We start from the raw sequence: 14,177 nt of genomic DNA on the forward strand, positions 1-14,177 counted from the left end.
ATTTGTTATTTTTAAATCAGGCTTATAAAAACACATCTTAAAAGGTCAAGTGTTGTCCAGAGAACTAAGCAGGGAAGTAGTCCCTATCAAACAGTGCCACAGAGGGAAAGACAGAGTCTGATGATAATTTCATACTGAGGAAAATGTGGGAAGGTGGGAACTTAGAATCATGGAGGAGACGGCAAAGCACAAAGAGACGAACCAGCTGTGAGATGTCTGCCTGAAGTTCTTCTGTCTTTATTGCTTTCAAGTTGGAGATAACTCACAGCTGAACCCCCACCAGGTTCCTGAGGCTGTAAATGGCACAGAAGGAATTTGTCCGTCTTTTTCTCGCAGAGCAACTGATGGATTCAAACCACCAGAGAGGTACAGCCTTTGGGTTAGCAATAAAATTCCTGGTGGACTTTACCACCAGAGCTCCCTAATAGGGAAGTGATTACTCCCAAATCTCTCATCAATTGTTGTCTGTGTAAGATTTTTGGCATAAGTGGATTTTTCTTTTTCACCATGGAAATTGGCCTTTGTGGCACAGATGAAGTAAATAGTGAAGGTCACATGATCTCAAAAGTTAAAACCATGAGTGTGAGGAAGTCAGACTGGTAATGAAGACAGTATGACAGGGACTTCTGATAGTCTGTGGTGACAGAGTGGGATTCAGCCAAGGAAAAGAGCAATCTCTGAGGGAAAGCACCCCTAGATTGGCATTTGGGTCACACATCTGTATGCAATGTGGGCTGAATTAGTTACCAAATTCTTGCAGCTCAAAATTGACTAAACATGCAATCAAGATGTGTCAATGATAAATTATAACTGGCATGTAAAAATTGGAAACAATGAAGAAGGAATAGTAGTCCGAAAGTATGGACTTGATGACATAAATGAGGCCAGAAAGAGAATGATCAAATTTTGTACTTTTGATAAAATTTTTTAACAAAATGAAACACACAGATAATGACTTTACATGGGGACTTCTCATGATGGAAGGCATAGGAATCAGATTGACTATATCTGTGGAAGGAATTGTTGCAGAAGCTCTGCATCTGCAGTCAAACCTAGGCCAGGGACTAATTGTGGGTCAGATAATCATGTGCAAGTTCAAATTGAGGCTAAAGAAAACTAAAACAAGTCCATGAGAATAAAAATATGATTTTGAGTCTATTCCACATGAATTTAAAAATAATCTTAAGAATAGATTTTGAGCAGAGAATATCAATGATCAAAGACCATGTAAGTTACAGGATGACATCAAGGATATCATCCATGAAGAGAGCAAAAGGTCATTACAAAGACAGAGGAGAAAGAAACAAACAAAATAGATGTCAGAAGAAACTCTGAAAATTGCACCAGTATCAATAAGTGAAATCAAACTGAAGTGAATGAGCTGAACAGAATATTTCAAAGGGCAGCTTGAGAAGACAGAGCAAAGTGGGATAATTCCAAGTTATGGAATGTGCAGAGAGCTGGAATTGGAGAATAAAAAGGGAAGAACTTGCTGTGCATTTCTTTAGCTGAGATATCTGAAAAACACATTTAAGCCTCAAGTCTCAAAACTGAAAGATGCTATGGGTAATATGCTGAATGATCCAGGAAGCACTAGAAGAAGAAGGAGGAAATAGAGTCACTCTACCACAAAGAACTAAGTGACACTGAAAAATTTCAGGAAGTATCATATGAGCAGGAGCCAATGTTCATTAAGGAGGAAGTAGAAGCTGCATTGAAGGCATTGGCAAAAAGCAAAACCCTGGGAATGAATGGGATACCAATTGACTTATTTCAGTTTACAGATGCAGCCCTGGATATGCTCACCAGTCTATGCCAGGAAATTGGGAGGACAGTTGATTGGCTGACTGATTGAAAGATATTCATATTTGTTTCCATTCCCAAGAAAGACAATCCAATAGAATGTGGAAATTATTGAGCAACACCATCACATGCAAGCAAAATACTGGTGAAGATCATTTAAACACTTCCAGAACAGTACATAAATAGGGAACTGCAAGAAGTTCAAGCAGGATTTAGAAGAGGCTGTGACACCAGGCATATCATTGCTAATGTCGATGGATTCTGCCTGAAAGTGAAGAATATCAGAAGAATGTCTATTTATGCTTTCTTGACTATACAAAGGCATTTTTTAAATTATTATTAAATTTATTCATTTTAGTGAACATTTACAGAGATTTTGGGTTTTCATTCATTCATTGTTGCACTGTTTTCTCTACCCTCCTCCCCAGTTCGTTCTTCTTCCCCCCCATGTCTGTTTTAATTGTCCAATTGCCACAGTGCTTGTCGAAGTCAGTTCTGATTAATCTCCTTTGTCAGTGTGTCCTTTGCATTTCTTATCTCTTCTCCCTGAGAGAGACTTCACCCTGATTCATAAGGAAAAGGGGATGGTGTATTCTCTTAGCTACTTCCTGCTGAAAAGGGACACTGTGGGTTTCAGGGTGAATGTCTTCTCTCACTACTCCAAAGGGCCCCCTTGGCAGTAGGAAACACATAGACTATTAAGGAGATTGATTTTGGACTTTAGATGCACTGTTATAAATTGTGCTTAGCCGTACATGTTCATATCCTTGAAGATGTATCATGGAAGTGTTGCAGCCTAGAAGACACAAATTTAACTAACAAGTTAAAAGTACATGAGTCAAAAAATAAAAAGCAATAATATTCCGAGTAGACGTTCTAATAGTGGCACAAATCAAGTTACAGAGGGAAGGTCTGTGCATTAAAGGTCTTTACAATAAAAGGCCTATAGACTAGCACTTTGTCTATTATAGTGTAGCGGTTAGGAACCACAAGATGCAGAGGCTCAGCTATGTCATTTATGGTTATACAAAGGCATTTGACTGTATGGATCATATAAGTAATGGCTAACATTGAGAAGAATAGGAATCCCAGAGTACTTAATAGTGCTCATGCAAAACCTATATCTAGGCAAAGAGGCTGTTGTGCAAACAGAGCAAAGGAATACTGTTGCTGTTGTTGTGTACCATCAAGTCAGAACCAACCCATAGATAACCCTCCAGCAGGTTTTCAGAGGCAGTTAATTGCATGGCAAGAGATTGCCCATCCTTCTCCCACTGAGCAGTTGATGGCCTTGAATTATGTAACTTTGGGACTGCAGCACAGCTTCTTGTCACTAAGAATAAAGTACATCAGGGTTGTTTTCTCTCTCCCTACCTATTCAATCTGTATGCTGAACAAATTATTTGAGAAACTGGACTCTATGAAGAGGAATATGGCATCAAAATTGGAGGAAGTCTCACCAATAACCTGTACTATAGCACTTGTTGCAGAAGATCAAAGAATACAGCCTCCAATATGGATTGTATCTTAATGTCAAGAAAACAAAGATTCTTACCTTGGGTGTGTAGACAACATCATGATATATGGAGAAAAGATGGAAACTGTCAACAACTTCATTTTACTTGGATCTACAATTAACACCCTTAGTACCAGCAGTCAGGAATTGTATTGTACTGGGAAAGTTGAAAATTAGAGACCTTCCAAATTTTTGAGGAGTAATGATGTCAATTTGAGGAAAAGGTATGTGCGATTCAGAGCATGGTCTTTCTGATCACTTACTATGCATCTGAGAGCTGGACAATGAATAAGAATAACAGATGAAGAATTGATGCTGTTGAGCTGTGGTGTTAAAGAAGCGTCCTGAACATCCCATAGACTGCCAAAGAACAACAACAACAAAAATATGTCGAGTACTCCTTGGAGGCAAAGATGATAAAGCTTTGGCTCACATACTTTGGACATGTTTCTAGGAGTGGCTATTCCTTGGAGAGAGACATGTTACTCAGAAAGGCAGAGGATTGGTGAATGAGAGGAAGACCTTCAACCAGGTGGACTGACACAATGACTACCACTATGAGTTCTAGTTTGTCAAGAAGTGTGAGGATGGTACAGGATATGACAGGGCTCAGATCTGTTATTCATAGTGATGCTATGGGTCATAATCAACAGCACCTTACAACAACAACAACAATGGCTGGTAAGTGAGCTCTAGAGGTGTGGTCCATAGAGAGTTACACTGCTAATCCAAAGCCTCTGGTGAGTGGAATGAAATATCCACCCTTCAGGAGAAAAATGGTCAATCTCTTCCTATGTGATTTGCAGCCTCAGAAACCTCATGGAGCTCAGCTATGAGATGATTCTGATTTGATTGCAATGGGTTGAGTTGAGCAGATGCTTTAAGAGTACAACTGTTATGACTGAGTAATCCAGAAGGGATTCAGTGAGAAATTACTTTCCTCCTCTTATTTCTCTTAGTCTATTACCGACCACATTTTTAATTTCTCTTTCATTGTGCCTGTTTTTTTTTCCTTCTTCTACTTGAGTCCAGTTTTTTTTTTCCACTGACTAAGCCTAAATAATTCTCTCACCTCTTGCCTTACATCATCTCCAGTGTTAATGTTCCTAGAAAGGACTGATCCTGATACAGTGCAGACTTCACTGAGTTGTGTATGACCCTTTTCCTACCCTGCCTGCATGTCATACCATTCACCCTGTCAGACAAAAAACAAAAATGCAGACACCATGACGATAAACCAGAACAATGTACAGAGTTTCCAACATAAACTCTACAGTTCAGGGCTCCCACCCAGCAGAGCATCCAATAACTTTGGCTGAGCCATCCACACCCCAAGAAAAACAACCCACAGTGAAAGAACAAAGCACCTTCAGCCCAGGCTTGTCCCCATCAATCTGGGGAGCCAGGTGACAGCACCTCTGGGCAAACAGGGTTGCTGGAGGCTTGCTAAGTGGGCTGTCCTCAGCATAACAAGGCCAGGGAGTGGCCCCAACAAGCCCAGGTCAATGAGAAATGATTCTGCCATAAGAAAGAAAAGAAAAGAAAAGAAAAGAAAAGAAAAGAAAGAAAGAAAGGAAGGAAGGAAGGAAGGAAGGAAGGAAGGAAGGAAGTCATGCCTCTGAGCTCATCTGGCACACAATCAGGTCTAGACGGTATATTCAGAAGGAAAATATCCATGATGAGGATTTGGGATCTCTTTGCAAGTTATTTGCAAACACATCCAAAGCACTTCCATTGGTTTTACCAACATGCACTGGAGAAGTAAGTCCTGAGCTTGGTAAGTATTCTTATTCAATAGATTCCTCATTTGCAAATGATGGAATGACTCTTGTTTAGCCTATTTAGGATTAGTGGGATGAAGAAGATGAACTTTAGAAATCCTGTGATTCCCACTCCAGGTCAAACATGTAATGATGATGATACCGGCACTTGCGATTGGGAGTAGGGCTGGGAGGGTGGGCCGTGGGATCTCTTGTAGGAGAATGGAAGCAAAGAATAGAAGAAGTGAGAGCAGGAGGAGGAGAGTTTTTCTCAGTCCTCAAATATTTGTTATGATTTCCTCAATAGCAGAGCACAGAGAGAGAATGAAACAAGAAGATGCTCAGCAATGTGTATGTGTATCTAACAGACACTACACGTATCTATTAAATGTGTATCTAACAGTTGTGTGTGTTTACACACATATAGAGAGAGAGTGTGTGTGTGTCCACTGCCTCTGAGTGGATTTTGACTCAGAGTAACCCTCCATCTGGTGTCTCAGGCTGTGAATCTTAATGGGAGCAGACAGCCACATATTTCTTTTATGGAGCAGGTGGTGAGTACAAAACATGGATCTTTGAGTTAGCAGCCCAACATGTAACCACCTGAGCACAATCAAATATCCGGAGAAAGACATCAACCAACACGCTGGGAAAAGTAGAAGATCAATGTGAAAGAGGCAGCCCTTCAGTGAGATAGATCCTCCCGCCACCAGTGGTTACAGCAATGGGCTCAGACAGGGGAGATTATGGGAAGGGTGCAGGATTGGGCAGTGTTTCCTCATTCATCTAGTAAATTATAAAAGTGAGAGTTGATCCTAGCTCTGACTCTAAAATTCACATTATAAACTCATAAGCTCTATTTTTCCACATTGAACATTCAGTTATGTTGCTCCATTCTTCCTTTCCCCTTTCTCACCACACAGGTTCTCACAATGCTGATGTTGGCTCTTCTGGATCTAAGTGACTGAGCTTTTTAGCCGTTTGGCATTGGAACATACATGATTTATTATCTTATCAAATATCCATTGTACTCCCATGTGGTAGATATTATTATTAGCTCTATTTTTCCAGTGAATAAACTAGAATTAGATGGCTTACATAACTTGGCCAAGATCACAAGCTAATACGAGACATATTTGAACACTATTCAATTGTTGAACGCTATACCGTATCTTGCTCTTTGGCTTGGAACTTTGGCAGACCTTTCTCTGAAATTTAAAAATGACAGCAACCAAAAATACTTGAATCCTACCAAAAGAAACAATCTTCTTTCTCACACAGTATCCCAGTACACTTGGCATCATCAAGCTCAGTGAGTGATCTCAACATTGAAGAAAATCACAAGACGCCTTACTATTCAGGCCTGATTTGCATCTTCCATCCAGGTGGGAACATCAAGAACATCGAGTAATCTCTAACCTTATCAGTTAGATTTTTGCATCTATTCTTGAAGACATTTTCTCCACCATAACCATCGTGGAAATGATGAATTAGACAAATAAAAAGGTTGATACAAAATTAGTGGAACACTCCAGCCCACCAACAGCTTTATTCATGGCTGGGTCTTGAGATGCATATGTGGAAGGAGCAGCCAGAGCACTTTGTCTACTGGGCTCTTTCTTCCATACCCGTCACACACCTCTACCCAGGCCTGGTCACCTTCTCCTCTGACCTATTAGTTCTTAGAAAATGCTCCTCCAACCCATGATCCCCAGCATACAAGTCCATCCATATCATGTGCTGGTCCCTGAAGGGAGAAAACAGGAAATAGAGCTAATGAAATCTCTGCACAATAAAGAAATAATTCAAGATAATTAGTAATAACAATGTAATCTGAGGCCTTGGGCAAATGAAATTTTAAAAAACACAACATTGTATTATGAGTCTTTGGGGCATTTTAATTGATAATAATTTTTTATTACACATGCTGTGCACTGCTCATTGAGAACAAGTTATAGAATCTGTGTGATGTCTTCTCCCTTCTTTCCTTATTCTATCTCAGGCTGCATTTCTTTCTCATGAATATAGTCTCAGATTTTCCTTCCTGAGAAATATGTTACCCTCATTAGTTTGAAGACTAAGGTGTGCCTGATTCAGGCCATAGTCTGTCTGTTCTGTCTGTTCAGTCATTTGTTATGCATCTAAGCGATGGACAATGAATTAGGATGACAGGAGAATTAGTGCCTTTGAACTATGGAGCTGGAGAAGAGTGCTGAATATTCTGTGGACTGCAAAAATAACAAACAGATATGTCATGGAGAAGATGCAGCCAGAGAGTTCCTTGGAGACAAAGATGATAGATAAAGCTTTGACTCACATTATTTGGGCATGTTGCTAGGAGAGGCTATGCCTTGAAGAGGGACCTCATGCTTGTAATGGTGGGGGGACAGGAAAGGAGAGGAAGACCTTCAACCAAGTGGATTGAACAGTAATGGTAGCAATGGGCTTGAGTGTGTCAGAGATTGTGAGGATGGCACAGCACTGGACAGGGTTCAGATCTATTGTTCATAAGGTCAGGATGAGTCATACTCAACTCAATAGCATATAACAACAAAAACTTATTTTCTCAGGTCAGTCTTTATTGAAAACTACTACTAATATGAATATATATGACTAATTCTTCTTGTTAGGACCTTTGAAATAATCTACTTCTGTACCCAGAATAGGCAGTTCTGGCAACTGAGTGGTAAATAGTAGTGCTACAATCTCATAGGCAAAGATGGGACATCACATGCAGCCTCTAAAAATCCACTGGAGGGTCAACTATGAGTCGTTGTTGCACACAACAACAGCAGATACCCTGTGTGGTTCACATTAGTCGGGTAGGATATCTGGGTCTCTAATCGTCAAACGTAGTGGTCTGCATTTTAGAGAACACTTGAGCATGCAACTACAGGTAGTAACAAATTCTTCTCTAACCTTCAGAAAAAAGCAAGTCATACTAAGAAAGATCATGGCTCAAAGGCTCTGCACAAGGCCCCTTAATAGATGGCTTGATATAAAAAGAGTGTGGGAAGTAAGAAAGTAGTCAACTCTGATTTCTATTAATTCCACAAGGAGGAAAGTTCCAGATTGCTATTAGATCAGACGTGCCCCCATACTCACTCTCCCTGCTTCTACCAAGTCTATTACTCACTGTCCTTCCCAGGACTCTTGTTGCACTACTACTGGGTTAGTTGATCCATTGCAATGTCCATGAAGAACTTAAAGATCATACTCATGTTTATGTAATTTATTAGGGTAGTTCAACAGGGTATAATCCAAGTTAGTCATGATAACTTGATAAGCACACTCAAAGACCCTTTGACCTTTAGCCTTGCAGCTTTGAGCCAGTGTTGCAAAGCTCTTGTGGAGTTTATCTTTCAGTATAACTTTTCCTAGCCATTGTCTGACTTTGCTATATAGATGGGCAGGAATATGTGAATAGGGAGTGTTAGCCTATCCTCAAGGGAATTAGCTAACTACCATTCCACAAGGGGATTGGCCAGTCTCAATAGTCTACAAGGGAATTGGGTAATCTCGTCATTGAATTGATAAGGTCAAAAGTGAGAGACAGACAGTTCTTCTGTCACCATTGAACAAGAAGCATAAGAATGTAGAATGCCCTTTTTGTTCCAGGTACACCAACAGCAGCAACATCTGTGGCTGAACTGGAGACATGATATGAGATGGGACATTGTGGGGGAAGAGCCAATATTGGCAGGACTGAGAACTTTTTTAGACAACTGAAGTGGGAAAACAATATTGGCAGGACTGAGAACTTGGGAACACTGGCCTATAACTGTGAGGCTTGAGGTTGAGGTTCCTGCATGCATATTTCAGAAGGTCTATTGACTGTATTCTGTTCTTAATCTGGATTATAGCCTTTTGACTGCCCCAATATGATTTTATGTTGTCTGTGAGCTATTGCATCGGATTTTTAACCCATCAAAGCAGTAAGATTTGTGTTGAGATTAATAGAAAGAGGAGCAAAGGGGCCATATCTGACCACATGAGAATTGGTTTTGAGTTATTGATGCTGTGGACTGGGACAATTCCCCTTTGTGAAGTTGATAAAGGTCAGACATTACTGTCCCTATGTGGTCATTTCTCTTTTTACAACTGTCTTCAAAGTAAAAAACCAAAACAAAACAAACAAAAAGTCAAAGTCATTGCCTTTGAGTTGGAACCAGCTGACTCTCCACTGGGTTTCTGAAGCTGTTAATCACACAGAAGGAGACTGTCCACTTTTCTCCAATAGAGGCACTGGTGGATTTGAACTTCCAGAGAGGTGCCACCTTCAGGTTAACAGCACAGTTTCCTGTGGACTAGCGAGATTCCCTTTTTCTGCCTACAACCCTGCTCAATTTAAACCTGGCAGGATGGAAAGACTCACCAGTCCACTCAGTAGTAGTTTACATATCCTTTTTGCATATTCTCAGCCATAAGGTATTATTCACATTATTACTGTAGTTACATCTAGCCATGTGGTACAAAGCATTGAAGATGGACTAGGAAAACCATTTTGAAAAATTAACCAACTATATTTCAATACTCAAGAAGGTGATGATATTTTCCTTTCACTCCAAGCAGAACCCTAGAGCCCTCTTCTATCTACCTTTTAAGCTCTCCCATAAATATAAGTTTTGTAATATTCTACTTATTTGGATCTGAGTTAAGTTTATCCTCCCAGAAATGAACTCAGTTCACCCTCATCTTCATGCCTTGCCAGGGATCTATGATTTTATGGATTCTTCTATACACTTCCTACAAATTTGTCTATCCTGATGGAGGCAGAAAATCATTCAGACTCAAAATTATTACAAATAAAAATAGGAATGCTCAACAACTTGCCAAACATGGATGGTTCAAATCCACCTGGGGTCCTTCAGAAGAACATCCCAATAAACTACTTCTGAAGATCACAACCACTAAAAACCCTATAGAGTACAGTTCTGCTCTTAAGTACACTGGGCAGCTATGAGTCAGAACTAACTTCCCTGCAATTCCCGTTTTCTCCTATATGGTCCATTCCTTGATACTATCATTTTCCCACGGGGGTTTATGGAAGGGATAATTATTCAACTCATCTGAACACCAAGGGTCATTCTGCAAAAAAGAGTTGCATATATCATTGATCCTTACTATCCGCACAGTTGTTGTTATGTGCCATTCAGTTACAGCTGACTGACAGTTGGCCCTTAGGAGGATTTTCACAGGCAGCAAGTTGAATAGGAGGAGATTGCCCATCTTTCTCTTACAGAACAGCTGGTAGATTTGAATTGTGTACCTTTGAGTTGGTAGTACAATTCCTTATCACTAAACCACCAATTAATTACATTCTGTGGAGTCATTGTGAAATACTGAGTCAGCAAATACTGACTGCCTTGGTGGACCATAATGGGTAATATGTGATTGTCTCTCTGTGCATTCATGTGTCACCTATCAGCCCCAAAGTGTCCCATAGAGTGTTGTTGAATTTGGTATTGCAAAGACATTTTAGCAAGGAGACACTGAATATAGAATCCACAGAGAGTGCAGATCTACTTGAGATATGTTTGCATTTGTTTGTTTGTATTTTGAGAAAACTAAAGCTGAAGAAAATGTTACATTAAGTTTGGAGGAAAGCTCATCAACAAACTGTGTTATTCAAATGACATAACCTCAGTTGCTGAAAGTCGGAGGACTTTGAAGAAGATCAAAGCCTACAGCCTTTCAGTATGAATTACACCTCAGTATCAGGGAAACAAAATCCTCACAACTCTACCAATAGACAATATCATGGAACATGGAGAAAAGACTAACAGTGCCAAGGATTTTATTTTACCACAATCAACACCAGTTGTAGCAGTAAGGAATCAAAAGACCTATTTCATTGCCAAGGACCTCTTATAAGTACTACAGAGCAAGAATGTGATTTATGCATTGCATAGTAACCAAATCTCTTAACAAGATGGGTTAACACTGTAACCTCAGCAATGGTCTCAAGTTTGTCAGAGATGACGAGGATGGCACAGGATAGGGTTGGCTATTGGCTGTTCATAGGGTTGCTGTGAGTCATAACTCAACTTGAGGACACCTAAGAACAACAGCAAAAAGCAAATTAGGAGTGCCAATCAGCAGTTCAAACTGGTTTGGTCATAGCCAATGAGAAAAGAGCGAACAGACCCACATTTATAAAATGTTGGTACACAGAAATAACTGGAATTGGGCATATTGTTGGTTGAAGTCTTGGAATGGGAGACTTGGAAGTAGCATAATAAATGAGCCTTTTCAGAAACGTGTAGTGTGAGGTTGGATTATTTACCAGGACTGTAAAGAGCAACAAACAAAACGGTATGACAGTCACCAATGTTCCCTGTTAAGAGATGGGTGTTGCATAGCATCCTCTTGTTATAAGAGAAAGATTAAGTATCTATAAGAATGTTGACCCATAGTTTCCCCTGTTCTTGTTAGAGTTTCAACACATCCACATTATACACACTGGAGTCCATTCTGGATTTGCCTTATTGGCCTTGTTTGAACCAGGGAGAATCCATTTGAAGCATGGTGCAAACAAAAGAGGGGAATGTTTTCTGTGCTATTTTAAGAAAACAAAACACTTTCAAGTGCTTCAGAGGTATCTATTTATATACAGATTAGGATCATTGAAATATCAGTGGAGCCAGCTGCCACCAGGCAAGTGCTTCAGATGTTGTCATTGCAAAACCTTCTTACCCACCATATTTAGAAAGCTGTTTCTCTGGATAATGGAGCCTTCCTTGAAGTAGCTCACTTCAAAAGGCAGCACAGTGCAATGGCAAGCCCTGAGAACCTTTATCAGAAAAAATCCCAAGACTGAATCCATTGACTCGAAAGAAATCTTAAAGAATAGCAACAGCAACTCACACTCTCTAACATCTGAGGAACATGGAAGTTCTACCTGGTTTGATGGGACATAACAGGATGCAGGGCCTGCTCATCTGGATTGAGGTGTTCCTTCACCCTGTCACTTACCAGCTGCACAACTTGGAGTGGTTAACACGCCCTCTCTGACCTTCAGTTTCTCCCTATGTCTGTCCTTCCATCCTGAAAAGCACATTGCACAAATCATAGCAGGTCTAGTTCTTTGTAAGCTGTCAAGAGGTATGCAGATGTTTGTTCCATATTTTAAAGTACTCCATTAATCATCATTTGATTTAATTAGCAGAGGTCATTTCACGAAAGCTAATACAAGTCAGAGAAATGTGATTGAATGGTGTTAGCTCACTGAATGCATATCTGATTACTGGATCCTTAAGCAGACACACTGTGAAGTAATCTGGCAGAGTGGTTAATGGTACTTCATTAGCGGCCGCTAGACCTGGATTTGAATCACAGTTTCGTGATTTATTTAGTAGGACTTTGACAAAGTTACTCTATTTCTCTTAGCTCCAGTTTTCCAATCTGCAAAGAAAACATAATAGGAAAAAATACTACTGCTGTGGTAGGAAAGGACCAGAAAGACACAGATCACCCTGAGTATTTAAACTGTGAGACTTTAAACCAAGGAGTTAATTACACAATTGTTGCAGAAACTGAGAAACCAGCAGAGGGACAGTAAGACAACTCAGAGATTAAAATCACCAGGAGGCTACTGCTGCAGGAAAACAGCAAGGACAAAGAGGACAAACCAGTACTCACTCTCACCACTGTCCAGTGAAAACCAACTCTTAGCTGACTCTCCAGCGGGTCTTCTCCTCACCCCGCACCCCCCCAGGCTGTAAACCGTGTGGGAGGAGATTGCTCTTGTTCCCCTCTCAGAATCAGATTATCCATCAGAACCTGGAACCAATCGTGGTGGGCTTTGTGGGGGAGGAGAAGCTTTGAAGGGAATGCAGCTGTGTCACAAGTACATAGAAAGACGAGAAATACCCCAACTTCTCCATGTCCCCACACCTTAGCCTCCTCTCAGGACCTTTCACTGACTGAATCCAAGTGACCCTGACAAACAAACTACAGAAATGATCCCTGAAAGTATAGTCTTGAATCCAAGTGACCCTGGATCCTGAGAAAACAGAGTGCCAAGGGTGACAAACACACAGAGGAGGGCTGGATCTAGCAGAATCAAGCAAGCCCAGGTCCAGCTCCTCCACCTCCTATGAGCAAAGTTAGCTCCCTGTGCTTGAATTGTAATCATCTGAGATATCCTGGCTAGTGAGCGAAATATTTTTGTGCACAACCACATAATGCTGAGCTATCAGCCTATTAAACATCCTGAACGTCATCAGACGTGCTCACACGTCTCAGATAACTTCACATATGAAATTTCATTTCTCCCTTCAGTGAGATGGATTGAAGCAGTGACTACAGCAATGGGCTCAAGCATGTCAGAGATAGGACGAGGTTCAGACCCATCTTTTATAGAGTTTTTATGAGTAGTACTTGATGGTACCTAACAACAACAATCGCATTTCTTTGCCAGGAATTTATTGTAGCTATCATTTTCTTTCCTTTCTGCCACCTCCATTGTGGCACTTTGAGCCCACCCCATTGACAGAGTTCACTGCAGAGATCATTCATCTGGTTGCATATTGGTTCACAGGGCATGCACCCTCGCCTCTGTCAGATCATGTGCAGCTCACAAACATGGAATCTGGAGGCTGACCCCAGGAAGGACGCACCATGCAGTGTGGCACATGGGCTGAGAGCCCAACAGACCCAAGACCCAGTTAAAACACTGCAACTTCCTAACTGTGAAATTAGATAAACAAGTTAATCTTGGAGCATCAGTTTTCCCTCTGGTTAAGACTAGGACAATAAGTGCAAATGAACCCTTATGATTAATCTAAGAACTAAATGCATAGAGTAATGTTAAATGTGGATGGAAGTAAATGTTTTCATCAATGGCTTTCCTCTCTTCCTGTCCCTTCTCTTCTACAGCAGGAAAAGAGGTGACATGCAAATCCCAATACAGGGGTGAAGGACTGCAAAATAGTATTGCAGGTTGGAAGGCCACATTCTGTCATTTAGCCTTCTTTGATTTTAATTTGTACTATTCATATGTTCTGTTGTACATAGGGTTTTCAGAGGCCTGCTATTTCAGAAGTGGATGGCCAATCCTTCTTCCTAGTCTGTCTTAATCTGAATGTTCAGATTTA

This window comes from Elephantulus edwardii, unplaced genomic scaffold, assembly GCF_000299155.1.
Source record: "Elephantulus edwardii isolate Elephantulus edwardi_28Jun2011 unplaced genomic scaffold, EleEdw1.0 scaffold00056, whole genome shotgun sequence".
Classification (NCBI taxonomy): domain Eukaryota; kingdom Metazoa; phylum Chordata; class Mammalia; order Macroscelidea; family Macroscelididae; genus Elephantulus; species Elephantulus edwardii.